This window comes from Anas acuta, chromosome 9 (assembly GCF_963932015.1).
Source record: "Anas acuta chromosome 9, bAnaAcu1.1, whole genome shotgun sequence".
Lineage (NCBI taxonomy): Eukaryota > Metazoa > Chordata > Aves > Anseriformes > Anatidae > Anas > Anas acuta.
In genome coordinates this window covers 25,921,140-25,945,213 of record NC_088987.1, presented here as the reverse complement: position 1 = coordinate 25,945,213, position 24,074 = coordinate 25,921,140, and the positions used below count along the sequence as shown (strand labels likewise).

The 24,074-nt window shown below is 39.3% G+C and overlaps 1 long non-coding RNA gene across 2 annotated transcripts in view; it reads left to right on the top strand.

Moving 5' to 3' along the window:
* The window catches only part of LOC137861196 (uncharacterized), a 163,938-nt gene extending 144,650 nt beyond the window's left edge, over positions 1–19,288 (top strand). The window contains exons 12-15 of one of the 2 annotated variants that reach the window (XR_011099458.1): positions 8,340–8,437; positions 10,340–10,485; positions 12,707–12,824; positions 16,032–19,288. This is a non-coding gene — a long non-coding RNA (uncharacterized lncRNA). Of the gene's footprint in view, positions 1–8,339; positions 8,438–10,339; positions 10,486–12,706; positions 13,452–16,031 lie in introns of those variants that run through there. The other variant, XR_011099459.1, reaches the window with a different exon arrangement.
* Positions 19,289–24,074: the final 4,786 nt, after the last annotated feature.

The window sequence follows — 24,074 nt, the reverse complement described above, 5'->3', positions numbered from 1 at the left end:
TAAATGGGGCCACATCTGGCTGGCGGATGGTCACTAGTGGGGTCCCTCAAGGCTCCATTTCAGGGCCAGTCCTCTTACATGTTTTTATAAATGATTTCGATGTAGGACCAGAGGGTGTTTTGAACAAATTTGCCGACGACACCAAACTTGGAGGAGTTGTGGACTTGGATGAGGGTGGAAAGGCCTTGCAGAGAGACCTGGACAGATTGGAATGCTGGGTGATCACCAACCACATGAAGTTTAACAAAAGCAAGTGTCGGGTCCTGTACCTGGGACGGTGCAACCCTGTCTATACGTACAGACTGGGTGACGAGACGCTAGAGAGCAGCCATGCAGAGAGGGATCTGGGGTTGTGGTTGACAGCAAGTTGAATATGAGCCAGCAGTGTGCCCTGGCAGCCAGGAGGGCTAACTGTATCCTGGGGTGCATCAAGCACAGCATTGCTAGTCGGTCGAGGGAGGTGATTGTCCCGCTCTACTCTGCGCTGGTGCGGCCTCACCTCAAGTACTGTGTGCAGTTCTGGGCACCACAGTACAAAAAGGACATTAAACTGTTGGAGAGTGTCCAGAGGAGGGTGACGAAGATGGTGAAGGGCCTAGAGGGGAAGATGGATGAGGACACTGGACCTGTTCAGCCTGGAGAAGAGGAGGCTGAGGGGGGACCTCGTCGCAGTCTACAACTTCCTCGTGAGGTGGAGTGGAAAGGCAGGTGACCTATTCTCCTTAATCACCAGTGATAGGACCCGCAGGAATGGTGTTAAGCTGAGGCAGGGGAAGTTTAAGCTGGACATCAGGAAGAGGTTCTTCACCGAGAGGGTGGTCGCACACTGGAACAGGTTCCCCAGTGAAGTAGGCACTGCACCAAACCTGTCTGAATTTAAGAAGCGATTGGACTGTGCACTCAGTCACATGGTCTAAACTTTTGGGTAGACTGTGCGGTGCCAGTTCGACTTGATGATCCTTAAGGGTCCCTTCCAACTCGGGATATTCTATGATTCTATGATTCTATATAAATAAACATATATATATTATGAACAAATATAATGAGTCCACAGTATATATACAACATTTAGAGTGTAGGCTCAGCTGTAGCTGATGATGGAAGAAGTCTGCAACAGGTTTCTTGGGGTTTCTGTGCCTGTTACCCCATCCTATGACATGGGTGCAGACACACCCTGGAGAAACCTCCCTTATACCTGTGCTCTGCTTGTTCCAAGCTGTTCAGAGCAGAGGAAAAATCACAGGGCTGGGTTAGTAGTGGGAGAAAAGACATGGGCTTTATTCTTAGCCAGTGTACTTCATTGCTGACTGTTTGCCTTTACAGCATTTTTCTTCTCTTCAGGGAGGTTATTGGAAGGGAGGCTGCAAGCTTGTTCTTATCACCTGGGATGGCTTGGCATCAAATTGTGCCTCCAAAAAAGAGCAGCTTGCAACTGGCATGGCCTGCTGTTTATATATTGTAATTTATGAATTAAATAGTGAGTAAAATCACTGAGTATTCTCTATCCTTGCTGTTTCCAAGTCTAAGTTCCTTTGTTATACCCTGCCAGTTGAATGAAAGTAATGGTTTGGGGGAGGAGGAGTTATGCCCATTTATTTGCTGGTTTCTCAGCTACAGTTGCCAAGAAGAGAACAAATTGTAGTGGTGTGTTGTGTGATATGCCCACTGAATCTGGATGAGCCCACCAGCATGTTTTGTGTAGATCACCAGAAAGCCGTCAGCTGGTAATGACTTTCAGTCACCAAGGACCTGTCCAGATCTGAACCTCTGACCCAAAGGTGAGAGGTTTTGTACAACTTAGTGTTCCCTGGAGCTTACAAGTTCACACTTTGATAACGTAGTCAGAAAGAAATAAAAATACTCTCTAGACATTACTGATTTTATGCACCAGATTCTGGAATCAGTTTTTTCACTGTTTTCTGCAGCTTCAGTGCCATAAGCACAAAAATTCATGTATAGTCAGTATTAAAATGATCTACAGCAGCTATTGGTAGGAAGCATTGAAATATATATATATATTTTTCAGTGTGCACCTTCTGACTGCTGCCTTCCGGAGCAAGCTGCCTTGTGATTTGTAAGGATCATTAGATAATACAGAGCTGGCTGTTGCACAGGATAGAGGACTGGTTTCTTAATACTTGCATGTGCAAGAGTTAGAACAAGAGCAGGAAAGATCTATGAATTGTGTGGCATTTTGAAGCAAACTGGAAAGTAAATGGCAAGTGTTGTTTTCACATATACCAATATAAATATGGATCACCTGTTCAGTGAAAGCAGTGAAAATGCTGATAAAAGAGCAGAATCTGATCCACAAAGCCAAGCACTCCTTTTACAAGGGTTATTTTGCATATTTGTGTGTTTTTAGTAACAGTTTGAAAACACAGTGATTGTGAAATAAGTTGCTAATACTTTAAGCAATGCTAATGTTAATGTTACTAATATTTAGAAATGTGTTTTAAATTCAAGTTCAAAGGATGGTGTTTTTTTTGTTTTTGTTTTGTTTTGTTTTGTTTTGTTGTTGTTGTTGTTTTTTTTCCTCTTATCCTTTCATGAATTAGAGGTTCCAAACAGGAATTCAGATATAGAAAATAGAGCTTCTTCCCTCTCAGCTTGAACAGCTAGGAGTTCTGAGAAAGCAATATGCAACGACTGGTACTTTTCAAGGTATCTTTGTAATGTGTGTAGCGTCAGGTCCCACAAAGGCAAACAACCTCTTGACCTCACACTTTCACTGACTGGGAAAAGGTTATATGCTATTGAGCCTGTAGTTTGCCATATCACATATTAGTATGTACACCATGCATGCTAAAGATATTCAACAGGGAATTAAAAAAAAAAAAAAGAAAAAAAAAAAGGAAATCTTAGATTTTAAATTGTGAAAACACCTAATCTATTGCTTCTTGTTTAAAAATTCTCAGTTAGGGCTCAGTGTAGGGAACATAAAGGCTGAACAAAAAATTTTAAGTCCACATTGCACTATTTTGTGTAAAATGGCAACGTGATTTTTAAACATTTAAGCTTTTTACATTCTCATGTGAATACTCTGCTTTGGTATAAAATTGAAGGCAAAACAAAAATCCAATAATAACTGATCTTTGCTGTGGTGTCCAGATTAGAACCATGTTCTGTGCAGAAGTGATGGGCGTGTAAGCCCTTCGTATCAGGAGATCTGTCTGGCACTCATCAGGCAGTGTTACTTGATCGCAGCTGGATAAAAATGCACACCGAGGGCAAATCTGTAAACACTAGCTTAATCTGCATGGGAAAAGTTACTGTCATCTCCTCTGACAGAAAAAGCCTCCAGGACACATTCCAGCAGTAACAGTCACTTCAGTTTGTTACAAATGTTGTCAGATTTAGACACAAAACCATTATAGATGTCAAAAAGCCACAACTGAAAATAAATAAATAAATAAATAAATAAATAAATGTATTGCTTTTTAGCTATTTTATTTTCAAAAAATAAGGAAAGTTAGTAGTCTTATCAGTATGACCAAAGGAGTGTGTGGGGAGGGGGCTGTGGATGGATATCCTTATCATATGGCCCTAGCTAATAAACTGTGTTTTAGATTGCAATTCACAGTTCTCTAACATAGCTTCTTTTTTATATCAGGGCGCCTTAAAGAGATTTTTCTTTTGGCAAGGGACTGTAATTTGGATAATATTTTGCAGGAATTGTCTTTCTGCATAAATTAAAAACAACTTTGTCTTTAGGATCTGCCAATACCTAGTTTTGGCTTCTTATGCCTCTATTAATGGTTGTATTTGCAATTGCAGGACCAGACCCATTGTACTCTTGTAATCAGTCCTGGAAAATACCCTGAATCACTTCATCATTAGAATAGCTATAAAATAACAGAGGAAAAAAGGGCTTTAATCAACTCAAGACATTTTATCTAAAATAGTGTAGTTGTAGATTCATATTTTTCTTGTCTTTTTCAAGCAGATATTTCCATTTCCTTCAGAAAAGTTATGCATATGTGCTAAAAAAGCAGGGCTTTAGGACTTGCTTCTGCTGTCCGGGACTGGCAATGGACAATGGAAAACTTTCATTTAAATTTAATGTGAGCTGGACCAGACCTCAGAGTGAAAATCCTAATGCCACAGATTCTCTTTCCAACTTCAAAAGACAAAAGATATCTCTTTTCCATCTTTCCTTCTACCCTCCCATGCCCGCACTCATGCATTACAGAGCTGCAGAATGATTGGTTTCTGTAACATGTTAAATAGGAGGAGGAAAGGGAACATTCAGAAGAAAACTAGGTGTTTGGGACTTTCTTCAACCCATGATTAATGTCAAGAGATTTTTCTTAGCATTAGTGTCAGTGCTAGCCAGGAAAAATGATCCCATTAAAGGCCCCCTCATGAATAATTCATGAGGCCCAATTTAGTGTTAGTATTGGGGGTGAGAAATAAACAGGTGATAGAGTTTGCAGGGAAAACATTGCACTTGGCATGGTATTTTGTTGTTATTAATACTGTGGTGCTTTTTTTTTTTTTTTTTTATACATCTGTATGTGCATTGGGGGGAGGAAGCATAACATGTTTTTTAAAACTCAGGTTACTGTTCAACTTTGAATTGAGGATCTATGTGGTCTGTATTTCCAAATCATTAGTGATGAGCGATTCCCCCTAAGTGCATTAAGGTAGAAAGCTCCATAGACATGCCAGTAATTTAGGGGCTGTGTTTGGCAACAGGATTCCTCACTTCTCTGGTGTTCTCTTTTAAGTCCATCGTGAGTATAAAAGAATAGTTACTGAATGTAGCAATTAAGGGAGTATTTTTCCTCCTCAAATTAAAAGTTACATTTTTGCAATAATTGCAGTAGTTGAATAATTTATGTCCATTTAAATGGAATAGCACTTAGCACTGATGTTTACTGAAAACCCTTTTGTGTTTAATGTAAAAAGGTGACAACAAAAATGGTATAGAAGAGGTGCAGGAAGTGCTGTGAGTATGAGATTATTACTGTGCCTGTGCAAATCGTCAGGCTTTAAACTACATTTTACTTTAAATTATAGCACTAGTAGATATATTCCAGCTAAATTAAAGTAACTGGAGATGATGCTGGGGCTGGCTGAGTCACTATTAGCTGGTCACACAGAAAGTTCCTCGTAAGGAACCTTTAATTTAAGTAATATGTCCTGCTGCTCAATGTGCATTTAGAAAACCAAAAAGAGAAGAGGTGCACAAAGCTGTATGTGTATCTATAATGTGACTGGTGTTGGTGTTGTGCACTTTCTGTGCTGCCCCTTGTAAGGCCAGGCACAATTAAAAACTTTGTGTCTGCACTGTGCAATTGCTCTGCCTCTTTCTTTCTGAGCAAGCTAATTATGGGGAAAAGGCTACCAGCCACTCAAAGGTTTTGTCTTGTACTGTATGTTTGCAGTTCTCACTTTTAGTTAGAAACACCAATAGAAAGAGAGGAATTTTAATTCCCTGGCATCTCTGAAAGTATAATGTTGTAGTTGGATGTTTGCATGTTTGCTGGGCTTGGCAACATGAGTGTTTCCAAATTACCATATCAATTTTTGCATCCAGACATAAGATATGATTCTGATTTGCATCACTATAATTCAATTGCTACTTCCAAATTGTAAGAAAGGCAAGTGAGATCAGCATCAGGCCTCCTGGGTTTATTCTGATAAATGTTTACTGAAGATTGAATTCTACCAAAATGACACTAGGATTTTACTCTAAATTAAAATTATGTCATTGGACTTGTGGCCTCTATTGCCAAGATCTGTGAGCTGTCAATCCCAGATGCTCATTCCCATGCATTGGCTACAGTTTGCATGGTTGAACTGGTTTAATCCAAAACTAGGATGTCTCCACCAGTGAGTGATTGGCCTAGAGGCATGAAGTGACAGGACAGTACTTCAAAATTAATTTACTTAAGTGATGTTGCTGGTCTTTCTAGAGTGGTCACCTCTGTGGGACATTGGTTTTGTAAGCTAAATGCACATTTCTCAGTGTATAATAATCACTATCCCCTTAAGCCCCATAGGGCGACACAAATCCACTTTAAAAAAACTCTGTAATGACATGTCCATGCATACGATAGTTCAAATTCCTATAGTAGAAACACTGTCAACTCCTCAAGTTTTTGTTCTTGAAAACAATACTGATATATCCAGTCTGTAAGAAAAAAATATATATATAAAGTTGTATTTGTATAACTGTGCTTCATGATCACTGCAAAGGTTGTGCAAATAAAAATATTCTCTGCTTTGAAATTTCTGTTCTGCCAACAAAGTGGATAAACATAAGTGAAAAGGTACCTTGTGATAAAGATCCTTTATCACATCACAAATATCATTCATTGAAGTGAATGATAAACCACACACAGAATAGCCTGTTTAAAACACCAGGCTGAAAATGTAAGAACCTCATTTTAAAATTCTGTACCCTAGTCAAACAGTGCTCAGCTGTAGAAAATATGGTGTCATTCTGATGCCAAGAGAGAGTTTTCTTTTTACCTGTGTTCCTTAAGCCACCTTTGGGATTCAGCTCACTGCTCTGCAGTAGTAAGGATTGGGATAAGGGATTCCTATTCCTTCTCTAGACTTTTGAAGGTTACTCCTGCTGCAATGATCTTGGTCAAATATTACCAGGGACTCAAACTTGAGTTTACTTGGATAAGTCTGTGGATTTGTTGACAAGCTAAAATTGTGACAGGGACACAACTATGACAGGAGCATTCTGCCCCATGAAACTGCAAGTCAACGCAGTGCTTACAGTTTTACCCTGAGGAAGCAGCGATGAACAAGTATGGTCAAAGAGGCTGGTTGTTTCCTTCATTCCTCATGGTGAGAACAAGGTCTTGCGAGAAGGGAATAGGAAAGATCCAACTTTCAGCATGGGGATGGTCTGAGTGTCTCCATTCCTGCCTTTAAGACATTACAGGCTGCTGGGAAAGTATTTTCTATGATGAAGTGCCATTCCTGAGGTGGGAAGGATGTGAGAAGGATGGAATTCTGATTCTGATTCTGAAGACTGGCATTTGATCATACCTTTCACTTCTATTGGATGACTGTGTAGCCCTGTTGGAAAAAATATATGTGTGTACATTCACACACGTGTACATTCAGTTCTTCAGGTAGTCGATAGCCATTTAGACTGCATGCTGTGTGTGTTTTTCAGGTATCAGAAATATACACTTTTGGAAGTTTGGGAGTATGTGCTTTCTGTTGCAGTTTTTGAGGTGCTACATAAACATTGTTCTATAAAAAATCTTTTACCTTGGCTTATGCTTGGCACCAATTTACATTGTAATATTACTGACATTGCCATTTAATTTGCCTAGTTGCCTATGGTCTAAGTGTAGGTAATTTACAAACCTTTAACAATGTTCAGCTTTCCTAAATGGTAGGGAGAACGGCAATTACACTTAAAATGCACTGGTGCACTATGTGTCAGCAAAAAAGGACCTACAAAAGACATAATTACAATGTAATTGCCCACAAGTTCATGAAGTAAACATACATTATTAGAAGGCACTCATCTATTCAATTTAAGTGACATTACAGATAACATATTGCATAAATAGGAAGCCATTTTGTGACTAGTTAGTATAATAATAGGAGTTGAAATTAAAATGTGGTATATGTATTCCTAAGAGCACTTCAAGCTCGGCATCTGCTCTGTAGTGCCTTGCATTATGCTTCATTTACAGTTTTAAGCATTTGAATATTCTTTAAAGGTGTACACCAATAAATAATGGCATTAATAGGTAATCCCCTAAAAATGTAAAAATATAAATAGTTCCATACAAATGTTTAGGCTGCCTAAGGCTATTTTTACCCAATTAAAATTTCAAATTTCAGAAGCAGGAAATAGTCAGAGGTGGCAGGGAAATTTTTCAGTTGTTGTCTTTGATAAGCAAAATTGGTCAAAACTATGCAAAATTCAAGGTTTCTTTCAACTTTGATTATATGAACATCACTGAAACAGAAGCAGTGTTAATGACCTCCATACCCCATTCCAGATGTACTTTCAAGGGTAACCGTCATCATCTTGCCTCTGCTTGGTGCGGCCTGTGGTCATCCCATATTGCACCAGATAGAGAATCTAAGGTGTCTTCAAACTTTGGTTTTGGAGGAATAAAACTACACCCTGAACCACAAATTTTTGAGATTTGTGGCTTGAATTTGACCTTGTACCTTTTTAATAAATAACAGTTGAATATGTATGTAGATTAGGTTTGGACACTTGAAGTAAATGACCCCTCTGTATCAAATTCATGCTGAACTTGCCCCCTTGTGCCTGATGATTTCTGGCATGGTAAGATTTACATGGATTTAAGGCAAGTAACCAGTTTATTCTCATGAAATCTCAGGAACATCTGGTGCCACCATATTGTCCAGAACCTCATGAAGTGCACCTGCCCAGAAGAAACATCTGGCTCCATCTCAGCAAGGGAACAGAGCCAGAATGGTGAGTTTGGGACCTATATCTTTACCAAAAACGAAGTTGTCCACTTAGATTATACTCGTGTTTTTAAGGACCTAATTAATGTTAGGGAAAAAAAAAAAGAAAAAAAAAAGAAAAAGGAAAAGAAAAAAGACAAAAAAAAGCCTTATTTTTTAAGCTTTTATTTATTCTCAAGGTCTTTCACTGCCTCCCCAGTGAAAAACATTATTCCCCTTGAAACTCAGGCAAATGTGTGAAGGCTGCTGGAGCCAACTATTTAATGTTTTACTTTTCTTGTGTGATCTTACAAGTGGTCTGACACAGTGTAGGTCCATAGTGGATTGTTTACTTTTAATTTGCTCATAACTGCCTTCCTCACCAACTTTTACAAACAACATGGTATCATAGATTTTCACTTCGGATTCCTCTCTGTTGAACACAGCTCAGATTATTATTACTATTATTATTATTATTTATTTTATTTACCTCTTTGACTAGATAAATATAATAGTGGATTACAAGCTTGTTAAGCATTTCCTTTTGGAAAACATAGTCTGAAACTATATATTGTACAAAGGCTCAACCTAAATTGGTTTAATTCCTTGTACCTGCTGTGTAGTTAGATGAGATCAACTAGACAGACCTTTCCCATTGGTTAAAGGTCAAAAATAGCCTAAAGATATGTTGTTTACAGCACATCATATTGAGAAATATACTTTTCATAGAAGGCATGACCATATTTTCATTAGCAGTGATAAAAACCTTTAACAGCTCTGTGGGTATAATTATAGAGAATTACTTTTAATCACAAACTTATTTCAAGACATTCTAGAAGAAATTTTCATTATTATTTTGCAATAATTATTACTGGATTACATAAAACATTTTGTTTCCCGGTATTCTGGTACATTTTAGAAACCCTGGACACTTATGAGTCAGTAAGAGTCATATTTTATTGACATCTATGTAACAGTAAATAACTTCACGTGTGTCTGTCCCTATGCAAAATTAGAATGTAGTTGCTGATGGCTGAAATGACAAATAACATTGTTTTGTGGGTTTTGGCATGTGTTTTTTTGTTTGTTTGGGTTTTTAATTAATGTAAGATGCCAAGATGGAAACTAATCAGTTAATTTAAACATTTCAGATTAGTTCTCTTGAAAAGTAATTAATTTATTGATAATTTTTACAGTTTTTATAAGGAACTTTTGTAAATGTTTTTTAATCTTTGTTTTTTAGAACTGAATAATAAAAAAAGATTTAGTGCATCTTCTTGAAGAATATGAGATTTTTAAAAGATCAAGTTAAAGCACAAGAAAGATTAAGACTGGGTTTCTGCTTTGTTTGTTTGTTTTTGTGATGATGGCTTCAACTGACCTAACTGGGATTCAGAGGTCTTTGAAATATTGATATCATATCTTCAGATATTGATATTACTTTTTATTTTTTTAGGAAAAGTCCTCAATATCCTTTGCTAAGTAATGCAAATCTAGCAGGAATGCACAGCGAGGACTTTAGCATTGGGTTTTTTGCTTAGTATGCATAGTTTCCTGGGAAAATATTTATTTTTATATTTTCTATACGAGAGGCATGATAGATTTTTCACTTTTCTTTTATCCTTTCTTTTATACTGGAGAGCAAATGCTCATATTTTACTTCAAAGTGGTTTATATGGGTATACCAAAACAAATGAGAGTTTTCTTGACTCATCTAGGGTGGGAAAAAGCTTTTTATTAAATATTTTTGTGTTGACAGTTTCAAAAAAAAAAACATATTTTTTATTTTTGAAGTCCTGTTCATTGGTGGGTGATTAGCTCATCAAGTAGGCCTTTCATTCAGGTGGGAGAACCAGAAAAGACTCAAAATTGAGGTTTAAGTATTATTTATTTCTTTAAACTTGCATAAATCATTTTTTTTTATGTTTAGTGTCTATACATGAACTGGAATTTATGGAAGCCATGAAAGCTAATCATATGCTATGGTTCAATGGACCTGGAGTTAGAAGCTTGTATTCCTTCCATAGCTGGGTAAGAGATGGGCCTTTCCAGGGCAGGATTCATGAAAGATGAAAGGTAAATAATTATAGTTGGTTTTTTTTTTTTTTTTTTTTTTTTTTTTTTTAGGGAAAAAGGCTGCTAGAATGGACCATATCAAATTACATTACTGGTAGTGAGATTTATGCCTATAAGACACAAAAACGATGAAGGTTTTCAGTGAGGTATTCAGTGAGGTATATGATAGATAGCATGCAAATGATGAGTTTCACAGTCAATAACCTATAAAGTCCAAATGCAACTTCTGAATTAAAAATTGACACAAATTTCTCAAAAATGCAGACATTGTTCTGTTGTGTTGACATCCTCCCAACAGCCATATCTGTTCTCACAAGTCATATCTGAGAAGAGGAAATAACATTTTCAGTTTTACATGGCTTGACATCTTCAGAAAACTTGACAGGGGAAGATCTGGTAATTCTATAATTTACAGCATTAGATAATTAAAGCACTAAAGAGGAGGGAAAAAAAACAACAACAAAATGATGATGAAGAATGACTTTCAGACATTTGTGATGACACATGTACCTCTTATGTGAAATTCCTTGAGTTTTCATAAAAGATATGTGCCTTGAAAAGCCTGATTTTATTACAGATCATTAGCATTACATCTGAACTGCCTTTAGGAGAGCTCTTAACTCCAATGATCTTCAACCAGCTACTTGACAACACACCCTTACCTGTTGACTTTTGAGGTGCTTTGGCTAATTATGGTTACCTAATTTGTGTGTGCTTTTGTTGCTATTGGAAACTACCAACATCCTGACATGTAAGCCCAAAGTCAATGGTAATGCTATTGATAATATATTAAATTCAATTTTGTCCTTAATTTTTCTTGGTTTACCTGTTTATATGATCACATGACAAAAATTTTGTTGCATATTTTAAAAGAGTGCTAAATGGAATGAGTGTATCTTAACCATTCAGCAGGTGAAGAGTATGTGTCTAATATGGACAGCAGAGTCCATGTTTGTATTTTATATGACAAGAAGCAGTAACTTGGTAATTAAGTAAATATTGTAATAAGTATGTCTCTGACATCCACTTGAAGCTTATAACTCCCCAGGGAACAGATGCTTAATTTGTAGCCATGATAATAACAACCTAATGAACCTCTCATCTTACTGGATAGCTTAATAAACTTCAAAGAAAACAAAACAAGAATGTATGAGTAAAAGTACATCCTTAGCTTTTCATTAAACAAAATGAGCATGAGTCAAGGCCCAGCATGGCTTCCAAAGTTAAAGCTACCAACTACAAAGCAAATATATGCAGAGAAATGTACAACAAAAGACATAGCTTTCAAACCTCCAGTTGAGTTTCCATAAATGTTGCTTACAAAAGCTACCATTCTCTATGTTAACAAAAAGTTGTGGATATGTTCTTCACTAAATCCTCTTTTCTCATATAATCCACCTTGTGCACTTTATCTCAAGTGTGTTTTATCTGATCTAATCCTGGGCTCATTCATTCTCAGATAGAAGCAACAGGATTATTTCACGCTTAAACTAGGCCCAATCTTTCTGTGGGTCCCTAAGAGGACACCTGGGTAATGAGAAATTATCTATGGAACAAAAGATTAAACAGGTGCTAGGAAAAAATATTTCAAATGTAGCAAATTTGAAGGAAAAGATAAAACATTGTTATTCAGAAAAAATGTTCTTAGGAGACACGGCATTTAAAAGACTTGGTCTTGTACCATACTTAGTACCAATATTACTTGGCATGAGTTATATTAGAAAAAAAATACCTGTTTCAGTCACCCTAAAGTGACACTGATTTCCCTGGAATTAATCTGGATTTCAGTGGGTGTAAAGTCTGCAGTATACAGGATATATCAGAGCATTAGTTTCAATCAGGTTAAAGAGACTAGCTTATATCCAGTCATATTTTTCTTCGTTGTTGTACCAGCTCTTAGCTTAGCATGCTTTCAGTTGGGGGTTGTTGAAAGAGGGAGTCTTCATGACTCAGTAAATTAATTTCAAGGCTTTTTGTTTGTTTGTTTTGTTTTGTTTTGTTTTGTTCCACAGTGGGAAAGACAACTTAGAAATAAAATCAAAGCCCTCCACTTCCCCGAAGCTGTGGGACAGGGATTAATGAACCAAGTTCAGCCTCCTTTGCTTTATTCAGCAGAAACAGTAGAGAAAATAAAATGTGCAAAAATATATCTATATATATTTCTTCTATATCTTTGCCTGTATCTATGTGTCTATGTCTGTGCATCTTCTTTGGCTCTTAGAGACCTCAGGATCATCTCAAATAATGCCATCTGTCTGTATACCAGACTCTTGATGCTAGATGTCAAGCCAGAGCAACAATTTACTGTTTTAAAACAAAGGACCTCTTCCTTGGAACTGGTAAAGTATGCCATTATTTTCCAATCATTCCCTACTTCCCTTTTATCATCAGCCTCCTCATGGACCAAGTGTATAACAGCAGAGAATTTGTCCTTTAATTCTATGAGCACAGTGAGACTGTTGACTGATGATTCAACTTGCTGAGTGGTGGTCCTTTGAGTTTTCTTCTCTCCAAAGAATTGTGACAAAAATACAGTATGTAAATAGTTTCACAGCTTTCAAATGAGTATATTACTGAATTAGTACACTACAGATTAAAAGAAGATACACATTAGTAAAAGAAAAAAAGAATTGCCAAGTCTTGGGATACAAGCTAATCTTCTGCTTAATTGGCTAATAGCGAAGAAAAGTTCAGTAGGTTATGATACAGCTGCACAGTGTATGTTTTTTGTTGTTGTTTTGTGTGTTTGTTTTTTTCTTTGTAATGTCTGGTACTAGGTGATATGAGTCCGAACAAAAGATTGAAAACAAATGCAGAATTTTTATAGTCTGTATCTTGCTCAGGTGTAAAGATGGATTTGGAGCTGGCCTTGCAATAGGGATGGAGAGCTCTTGTGCTCTAAGAAAAGAATGTTTATTAACCTTAATTATGTGGGTATTTCCATTTATTTTTGAAAAAATATTACTTAAATATTTTTGGGTTTATGGAAGGCAGGTCCTGCTTGACGAACCTGATCTCCTTCTACGACAAAGTGACGCGCTGGGTGGACGAGGGAAAGGCTGTGGATGTGGTCTACCTTGACTTCAGCAAGGCTTTTGACACCGTCTCCCACAGCATTCTCCTCAAGAAACTGGCTGCTCTTGGCTTGGACTGGCGCACGCTTCGTTGGGTTAGAAACTGGCTGGATAGCCGGGCCCAAAGAGTTGTGGTAAATGGAGCCAAGTCCAGTTGGAGGCCAGTCACTAGTGGCGTCCCCCAGGGCTCGGTGCTGGGGCCGGTCCTCTTTAACATCTTCATCAATGATCTGGATGATGGCATTGAGTGCACCCTCAGTAAGTTTGCAGATGACACCAAGTTAGGTGCGTGTGTCGATCTGCTGGAGGGTAGGAAGGCTCTGCAGGAGGATCTGGATAGGCTGCACCGATGGGCTGAGGTCAACTCTATGAAGTTCAACAAGGCCAAGTGCCGGGTCCTGCACCTGGGGCGCAATAACCCCAAGCAGAGCTACAGGCTGGGAGATGAGTGGTTGGAGAGCTGCCAGGCAGAGAAGGACCTGGGAGTGATGGTGGACAGTCGGCTGAATATGAGCCAGCAGTGTGCTCAGGTGGCCAAGAAGGCCAACGGCATCCTGGCTTGTATCAGAAACAGTGTGACCAGCAGGGCTAGGGAGGTGATCGTCCCCCTGTACTCAGCTCTGGTGAGGCCGCACCTCGAGTACTGTGTTCAGTTTTGGGCCCCTCGCTACAAGAAGGACATCGAGGTGCTTGAGCGGGTCCAAAGAAGGGCGACGAAGCTGGTGAGGGGCCTGGAGAACAAGTCCTACGAGGAGCGGCTGAAGGAGCTGGGCTTGTTCAGCCTAGAGAAGAGGAGGCTCAGGGGTGACCTTATTGCTCTGTATAAGTACATTAAAGGAGGCTGTAGCGAGGTGGGGGTTGGCCTGTTCTCCCATGTGCCTGGTGACAGGACGAGGGGGAATGGGCTAAAGTTACGCCAGGGGAGTTTTAGGTTAGATGTTAGGAAGAATTTCTTTACTGAAAGGGTTGTTAGGCACTGGAACGGGCTGCCCAGGGAGGTGGTGGAGTCACCATCCCTGGAAGTCTTCAAAAGACGTTTAGATGTAGAACTTAGGGATATGGTTTAGTGGGTACTGTTAGTGTTAGGTTAGAGGTTGGACTCGATGATCTTGAGGTCTCTTCCAACCTAGAGATTCTGTGATTCTGTGAAATAGAGCTATGCTTTTAAAAAATCCTTAATCTGTATACAGAAGGTATATGACTGTAAGGCTTTAGGCACAAAAATAAATGCTGAAATGACAGACATTTCAAGCAAATGAATTTCATGAAATGTAACCTAACTTTCTTGACATTTTCTTAAAGTTCCAAAAATATAGAAAATGAGAAGGGAAAATCAGAAAATGTTTCACAGGGACAAAAATCAGCCTTAAGTGCTCAAGTCTCAACAGAAAAAAAAGACTATATTCTAAGAACAGTAATTTGTGTATCAGTTACTTTTCTTTTTTAATTAAATAACAATAAAAAATTTGATGTTTCTCTTGAAACAGTGCAACTGACTAAAGACAATAATTCTTGTCGCTATGGCTGAAAATAATTCTTTAAAACAGTGGTTCAGAAGAATCATGACAATAGATATTGCATTCCTAGATTAATTTATTTTGATTAATTATAAATGATTTACTCTTCTGTAAAATGCCCCTCCACCCACATAAGCACACCTACTTATTGTTTGTATTTGAAGCTTAGGAAATAAAAAATGACATGCAAAGTGTTTCAAGGATAAATCAGACAGATGTGTATATATGAGTGTATATATACATATGAAATATGTATACATACATATATACACCTGTATGTTATACCCCATCTATCACTATAGTGTGCTTTTTGCTCTTCTTACCAATAGATAGTGGTAATTATCTGCGTATACATACATGTATGAAAAAGGGAGAACAGATGTCCATGATTATGTAAGTTATGGTAATTAACAGTACATAAATGAATCAAATTTCTTTTTGTTGGTGTCACTTGCACACTGCTCCTCTTGAGCATTGGGTTACATCCTGTACACGATCGCCTTATTGTCTACTGTCATAAAAATTCCAGTTTTGTTTCTGAGCAGTCACAGAATGGGACTTGCCAGCTGTCATGGAAAATGTATTCAGTTTTGTTTCCACTTAATTTATCTAATCTTAATTCTATTATTATTTTATTATAATTATTTAAATGCTTGGGGCAACAATTTAAAGTAAAAACAAATAAACAGTAGGAGATCCAGATAATTTGTAAATGATCTGAAAGGTCTAATGGAAACAACATCATTATTGCAGTTTTATTTTTTGAAAGGTCAATATTATAGAAGCTTCATCATTGCTGCTATAGTTAACAGTCTGTCAACATTGACATGTAAAATTCCCACTTCATGAGATGAATGGCTAAACTATAAAAACTCACTTTGGACAGGAATTGTGAAATAGTGTTTAGATGTTCAAAACCTTGTAACTACAGGCCTGATATCATCCTCATTTTCAGTGCTATAAACTTGAAACACAGGAGAGCATTCAAGACCATTCCTGTTCTGATCAGCACTTTCATGTAAGGGAACATGCTAGCTTCCTCAACCGCAATGCAATCCAAACGCAGGCTTAAAGGTCCGACAATCCAAGTGTTGCATCAAACTATGAACTTGTGGGCTCTCCTGGGCTCTGCTGCTCATCTCACTTCAATCCCTTCAGCAAAAACTGTGAGTAGCTGCATTCAGAGCAGTGCAAAGCAATTGTCTCACATATGAAGCATGGCTTTGTAGGGTTTTAAGTTTAATTACAACCTTTAGCTTCCATTTGTTTTCTGACCCCAGTCACTGTTGCTGTCACAAATGTGAAACCCACCATGTCTACTGAGTTTGTGTAACCACAGAGTCCTCATTACTCATTTTACTTCATCACCTTTCTTGTCTTGCCTTGATCCTCTTCATAACATGGTGTCATGGTTCTGCTTGAGTGGGCAGCCGAGCTCCACCACAGCCGCTCTCTCACTCCCCCTCCTCAGAGAGGAATGGGGAGAAAATATGTGAAAAGGGCTCAAAGGTTGAAATAAGGACGAGAAAATCACGCAGTAATTATTGTTAACGGGCAAAACAGACTCGGCATAGGGAGATAGTAAGATTTATTGCTTATTACTAACAAGCTAGAGAAGTGAGAAACAAAGGAAAGAAACCAAAAGCACCTTCCCCCCCATCTACCCTCTTCCACCTCCTCCCCCTGAGCGGCGCAGGGGAACGGGGGAATGGGGGTTATGGTCAGTCTACAGCACTTCTTCTCTGCCGCTCCTTCTCGGTCACTCTCGTCCCCTGTGCTGTGGGGTCCCACCCACGGGATACAGTCCTTAATGAACTGATCCGGCATGGGCTTCCCACAGGCAGCAGCTCTTCCAGAACTGCTCCAGATATGGGTCCGTACCACAGGGTCCATCCCTCAGGAGCAAACTGCTCCAACCTGGCTCCCCCGCAGGCAGCAGCTCCTGCCAGGTCACCTGCTCCTGCGTAGTCTCCTCTCCACGGGCTATAGGTCTCGCCTGGAATCTGCTCTGGCAGGGGTCTTCCACAGGCAGCAGCCTCCATCAGTGCAGGGCCACCTGCTCCACCATGGTCTCCTCCACGGGCTGCAGCGTGGAACCCTTCTCCACTGTGGTACTCTATGGGCTGGAGGGGGACATCCTGCTTCACCGTGGTCCTCACCACAGGCCGCTGGGGACTTCTGCTCCGGCACCTGGAGCACCTCTCCCCCTCCTTCTGCACTGACCTTGGCACCTGCAAGGCTGTTCCTCACTCCTCTCACTCTCCCAGCTGCTGTGTGGTGCAGCGTTTTTTTCCCTGTCTTAAATATGCTCTCACAGAGGTGCAAAACAACATCGCTTATTGGCTTGGCTCTGGTCAGCAGTGGGGCCCTTACCAAACATGGGGCAGCTTCTAGATCCTTCTCACAGAAACCATCCCTATGGCCCCCTGCTACCAAAACCTTGCCACGTAAACCCACTACACATGGCTGGTGTCGGGTGGCTTTCTGCATAATTAGGTTTCTTGCTTTTTCTTTCTAATGGAATGAGTTATTTATTTCTGATGTTTCAATCTTGTTTTAAAACTTCTTTTCTTCACTTTCATTTATTTTTCTTTTATTATTCAGCCTTTAGATAACATGATACGTTTCACTGTACTTACATGGTTAAACTACATAATAAAAATATATAAAAACAAATTAAAAATTAAGGAATGGTAGTGTACAATTTTAAGCCTATTCTAGATATGTCAGGTAGAAATCATGATTCAAGCTTTCCATTGGACACAATCACATAGTGTTGTAGATTCATCTGTTGTGTAATAAGACATTTAATTTAAATAACATATTACTGTAAAGTAGCCTGAGCCTGATCTACCCATCGCTTAAGGCTTTCTATTGTTGTATATGGAGTGGTAATTCGTGTAGAGAAAATGGTTGATATTAATAAAAAAGGGGGAGATTTGGGAATGTGGCCATGGGGGTTGGAAAGCCCCGTGGTTGACATAACATTAGACTCTTAACGACGAGGCCATCAGGAATATAAAAGAGTTTAGAGGGAACAAAGAAGGGTGATTCAGGAGACTCCATGCAGTCTCCGGTTTCTTGTTCTCCAGCTGTTTCTCTTGTTCTCCAGCCATTAAGGCATGGATTTTTCTGTGTGTTTGCTGTTGTTGTTACATTCAAAGTTGTCTGACCAATGAAAAGTTGTTTGGAAAAGAACTGTTGTGGAGAGAAGGGTATAAGAGGGGAGCCTGCCCTCAAGATAAAAAGAAAAAGGCAGCACCATGAAGTTACATCAATAAAGAAGCAGGAAAAAGGAGTGCAGAGGAACAGGCTGGCAGAATGGAGACCAGGACGGGAACAGACACTTTGCCTCATAAAGATGGGTTCGGCCAAACTCAGCAAACCGCTCAGAGAAGCTTGTACAGAAAGTCACTGGAAACAGGTGCACTGGAGCTGGAGAGAAGCTCGAGCTGAGAGGAGCGGACCTGTGCACACAACTGCCTCTCGCTGGTAAGCAGTTGTGCATTATGGGGAATCATACGTCCTTAGAAACCAAGACTGTCCTGGTAACCTTACAGCTTATTCTCCTTATTAACAATTGGACAGTTTATGAACCTGAAATATGGGACCAAACTGAGATCAAGGTGTGGGACACTGCAACTAAAAACGACAAGGTTGCAGTGGGATTGCTCGGCACCTGGTGAGCAATCTCTGAGGCCCTAAAGAGCCATGTGGAGCCACAATAACAAACGTGTGGCTTGCCAGATAGTGAGGGAGCTGCAGGCTCCTTTACTGATCCGACTGCTATGCCATGGGCCCCTCTGCTGCTGCAGCCATCGAAGGCCTTTGCTGTTACGCCCCCTGTTGACCTGAACGTGCCTTTTGACCCAGGCCCTATTGGCCTTGGAAAGGAGATGGATATGCTTTTCTTCGATCCGGGAAGAACGGGATACATAAGGCCTGAAGAAAAGGAATGGGAAATGGAGACTGTTGTTTGTAATCAAGAAAAGGAATGGAAAATGGAGACTGTTAAGGCATGGAACTTAAAGGATTGTTTGTTACCTTTCCTGAATGTGCATATGTATAGGCATACTCGGGTATAGTATGTAAAGCAATGCTCTGTATATTTAGAATGTTTGATGTTCGTGTGTGCGTGTTGGTGGAGTGTAGATTCCCGCACACCCAGCGCCGTTTACTTGCCTTTTATAAATATTCTTTTATGTTACCAAATTCAGAGATAACACTATCATTATCATCAGCACAAGGGGTATTCATTCCTAATTATCACCACAGACATAAAAGTGAATGGCTGAATTAGGTTTAACAAGAATTCAAAAGTTCTGGATTGCATCTCAGCATCTAACTTTTGGGAATTTCAGCAGCACTCAAATCCTTTAAAAAAAAAAAAAAAAAAAAAAAAGATTTTAACTACAGAGAAATGGCTGCAGATAGTGTTCCTTTCTAACATGATTCCTGTCTCCATCCAAGACACACAATTATGGTGCAGGAGAGGGAGCAATTCCAGTGATGATTTCAGAAGCAGTTTATTTAGAAACTGAAACTTGACTTTGTTTTCTGGCAGAAACCAAATGGTTTAGTTTGGTTTGGATGCAGCATATTTACAAAGGGTGGGTTGTTTTTCCTTTTTATCTTAGCCTGATTGTGGAAATAGATAAAAATAATATGTCCTGAGAGCTAACAATGATCCAAAACTCATTGCTTGAAATGGCTGACCTTGCTAGGAAGATGTATCCACACAGATGACCATGCCTCCACAAGTAGATAGGAAATCCTGGCAAGTGGCTGGATGTCTGTGTGAATTGATGCAAGGCTCTTTGTTCATGTGCTGATCCAGGAGCTGGAAGTTTGCTCTGCAAAGCCTGGCCTACCTCTTCTCCTGCTGAAGTTCTTTTGTGGGGAACTGATATTTTGTCTCTCTAAAGGCAAAAGGGAAATGCACAGTGAGACAAAATCTCTGCCCCCCTGTAGTGGCAGATCCCTGGAAGCAGTGATAGTCTGAGGAGCTGGCCTCGGCAGAGCGCCTGGGCAGGTCAGAGCTGTGCTGATGGTCACTCTGCCGATGGGGCTGGAGATTTCATTCCTGACCCCGTTTTCTCATGATGGACACTATGTTTCCTTCTCCAGTTGGCATGAGAAAGCTGTGAGGCACTGACACAGAAATCGCCTTGTAGCTTGATATTAGGAAAGTTTGGAAAATTGACTGCTGCTAAAACAGGAGATATGAAAGTGCCATCTGCAGTTCACTCGTATGGGGCAAATCTCATAGGTCTTACACAGTCAGAACACCCATGGAGCAGGCACAGGCAGAAGCTGACCTGCAGGATAATAGAGATGCATACTGTATGAATCGGAAGTAACACCTGGCCTTTGTCTGGAAAATTACCATTTTTTTAGGCCAGTCTTCAAAGCTGAAAATTTCTTTAGGACTCAAGCCATTGAGGAGGCAGACAAAAGGAAGAGAGTCATGGAGAGGCATGTAAAAGCTGTAGACCCAGCAGAAAGGGCAGGAAGAGGGCTGGGGGAACAGGAGTAAAAACCTCAGTATAAAATTCCAGTTCTTCCTGTGCAGATCAGTTTTGCCAAGGGTGAAAGGAAAATGCATTTCCCAATACATTTAAGTGATTTCATTACACAATTATGTGCTTGCCTAAACTTTAGCCACATACTGTTACCCATCCTTGCAAGTAATCAGGTTTTGGTCTGTGTTTTACAACATATTCTTAGCTTAAACATAAAATACATTCATGTCTATGTGTTCAAATGGGCACAATCATCACATTTTTTACTTTTTTTTTTTCTTCATTCTAGATGTAGGGAATGTATCATTATTGGGTGAACATAGAAACATAGAGAAAGAATGCTTTGCCTTTAGAAACACCCAACATACATTTGCTACTTATGTCTAGTTAAGGCAAAACACCACTTTTTTACATTAGTACTCCAGTTTCCAAACAGATGCACAACTCATTACACATGGGTGCAAAAGAACAAAATGGAGAGGCGTATGCAGAGTATTTGGAAGTTGCATTCTTACAGATAACCTTATTCTAGTCTGAGACTGATCCAATACAACACAAGAGTAGGCTGAAGTCAATAGAACTACTCAAATGCTTAAAATTTTGCACTTTTTCAAATGCTTATGTTTCTGGATCATGCTTTTGTGAATAATTGGACCCTCAGCTTCTTGGACTTCTTTGTAGAGGCTTAGCAGTCACAAACTGCAAGGTGATCAACAGCCTAATTGTGTGACATCCTTTCCTAAATCAGATTAGTCACAAATGATTATCAATCACAGCCCTAAGATCTTGATGTAGTTTGGAAACATGAGTTTTTGCAAAGGTTATCATGGAGGCCCAATAAAAAAAAAATAAAATTATGCTAGTTCTGAATATATCTGGTGACACTGCATAACACTACAGAAAATATCAGGGAGAATTTCTGTGTAAAGTTATGATCTTTTAAGAACAAGTCAGCTAGCTGAACCACAGGCTGGAACCTGCTGTTGTTGCCAGCAGCCACCCTTGCTATTTTTGCCTTGTTTTATCCTTGCCAGCTCACAGTTCTGTGCCAGCTATTAGTATTTTGAATAAATGATGCAGTTTTGGTTTGTACAGGCAAGGAAAGGCCCTTCTGATCTTCAGTTTTTCTGTGCAGTCTGGTGTGAGCTGTAGAGGTTACATCAGCATCCAGGTTGGACCATTAGTTTCAGTAAACCTCTACAGTCATTTCATGGACAACAGGTTGATGCTGTCCCTGGAGATCACACCTGTGCATAGGCATTTACTCAACTGTGCACAATATTCTTAAGTTTGATACAAAGAAAGGGGTCCAAACACAGCCTGTTAACATCCCAGTGACATGCTATGTTAAATCAGGTAGCTATTTTAGCACTTTCTGTGCAGTGCTGTAATCACAACGACAAGTTATACCTCCACAGACATACTTTCTGAGACACCAAGTACAATGTCCTAGTGCATAACAGGTTCCGGTGTATATATATCTTGGCTGAACAAGTAATTTCTAGTTTACATATCTATCCATCTGTCTTTTCTTCTCTCAACTGATTTTTCCCCCATATTAGTCCCTCTGATCATAATTAATGGAGCAGATCCCTCAATTTCTTTTCTGAACACCTGCTTTTAAAATGTAGCATAAGTGATAGTGTATGTATTTTTCCTGAGGGAATATCTTTTACTCCTAGAGCACAAATAAGGTTGTTTATATTTGCTTCAAGTGCCAGAACTTAACATATTCTTATGCTTTAGTTATCCAGCTGACATTCTGTATTTATTAGATTTTTAGTACAGTATGTGGCATTATAATGCATTATTGACACAATGCATTATTGACAAAAGCACTTGGATCATACACTATTTATTTATTTTACTGCACTGACTCATATTTACCAAATTTAATACATATACCGTTTTTTCCTGGCACACTCAGATATATTATTCAGAAAGGGCACATGGATTGCACAACATGCCACTATAATGTCTAAGTTATGTCACAAGCCCTTCTGTAAACTGTTGATCATTAACCTATTCTCTGCTGCAAACCTAGCCTGCTGCACATGTTTTGGGCAGTTATTTGTGAAGTTTGCCCATAGTTATACAGCATTTTGAATGTCTCCTAAAGTCATTACACAAGAAGCATTTTATTGTAACCTGCAGGCACCATAAATACTAAATCTCCAACATTTTTATAACCAGTTATATCAAAGGCAATACTCTGTCACTCTTTTGCACTTGGGATTCTCCCATTAGTAAGCAGTCTTATATTACAGGCATAAAACACTGTTAAGCATTTTAGCTCCGCCAGACTAGCTGCAGCTGTGTCACATTTGTGTTTCCTTATTTTATGTGTGCCAGTCATCTAGTTAAAGTTGGAATAGCATAGCACTCCACTAGATGACAGGCTTGGTTTAAAGCCAGACCACTTAGTGATGCTTATCAAACAATTTTCAGCTACAGACAGTAGCATAATTCAAAAACCTGAGAAGACTCTAAATTATCAGGCATGCCATGAGAGATCATTTCTTTTTTTGATGGAAGATTCAATCATTCCCGTTATAAATATATGGAGTCTCCCTAGTCAGAAGCAGCACTCAAATCATTTGATTTCTTTTTTTTTTTTTCTACACAATTTTGCATGAATGTGCTATCCTCATTGTTTTGAACCTTACCCAGTCATCTGGGGCTTAAGATATAAAATGTGTCAAATCAGTAGCCCCTGGAATTCGGCAAATCCCACCTTTCAAAAACTCATTTTCCTGTTCCTTGTTCTTATGCTCATTTTTAGTTTGTTTGCTAAGTTGTGGTTTCTCAGTTATTAACTACTGACTCAACTACAGCTGATGGTCAGCTATGCACTGGCTTGCAATCCCACTAGATACAGGTTCACTTTGAACTTCCTATCCATTAAGGTGGGACAACTTGTGTTCATAGATCATGTGTATTCACAGAAAGAGCGTGATTCCTAGTTTTGACACTCCCTTGCCCTCTGAGATGCAGAGTGAGAGTTATTCCTGTATCCTGCTGAGTGTCTGGACTGGTATCATAACTGGTCTTTTGTGTAGGCTGTTACAGGGAGGAAAACCAGGCTTCACCATCCAATGCCCACCTTTAGCAATTTGGTCCAAGGAACTTGTTTAAAGCAAGATTACTTTTTGCAATAGAAGAGCAAATGTGGAGGGTAGACTGGAACCATGCTCTCTTGTTGCCATGGAAAAAAAAAATTAAGAAGTTGTGTGTACTAAACTTTGTAATTCAGCAGAGAATTAGCAATCCCGAAGATATGAAGTTCCATGGAGTTTCTAACTGCGCATTATCACTTGGTCTGAAGAGAGAAAGGCTGGCCCACCCACAGAATGAAAAGGCTATAACAGAACCCCATTTAAGCTCTCCGGACTACCAGCCTGGGGGTGTTGGACACTGCTCAGCCAGCCCACAGTACATAGTGCTTGCCCAGCTAGAGCAAGAGAGGGATTGGAGAA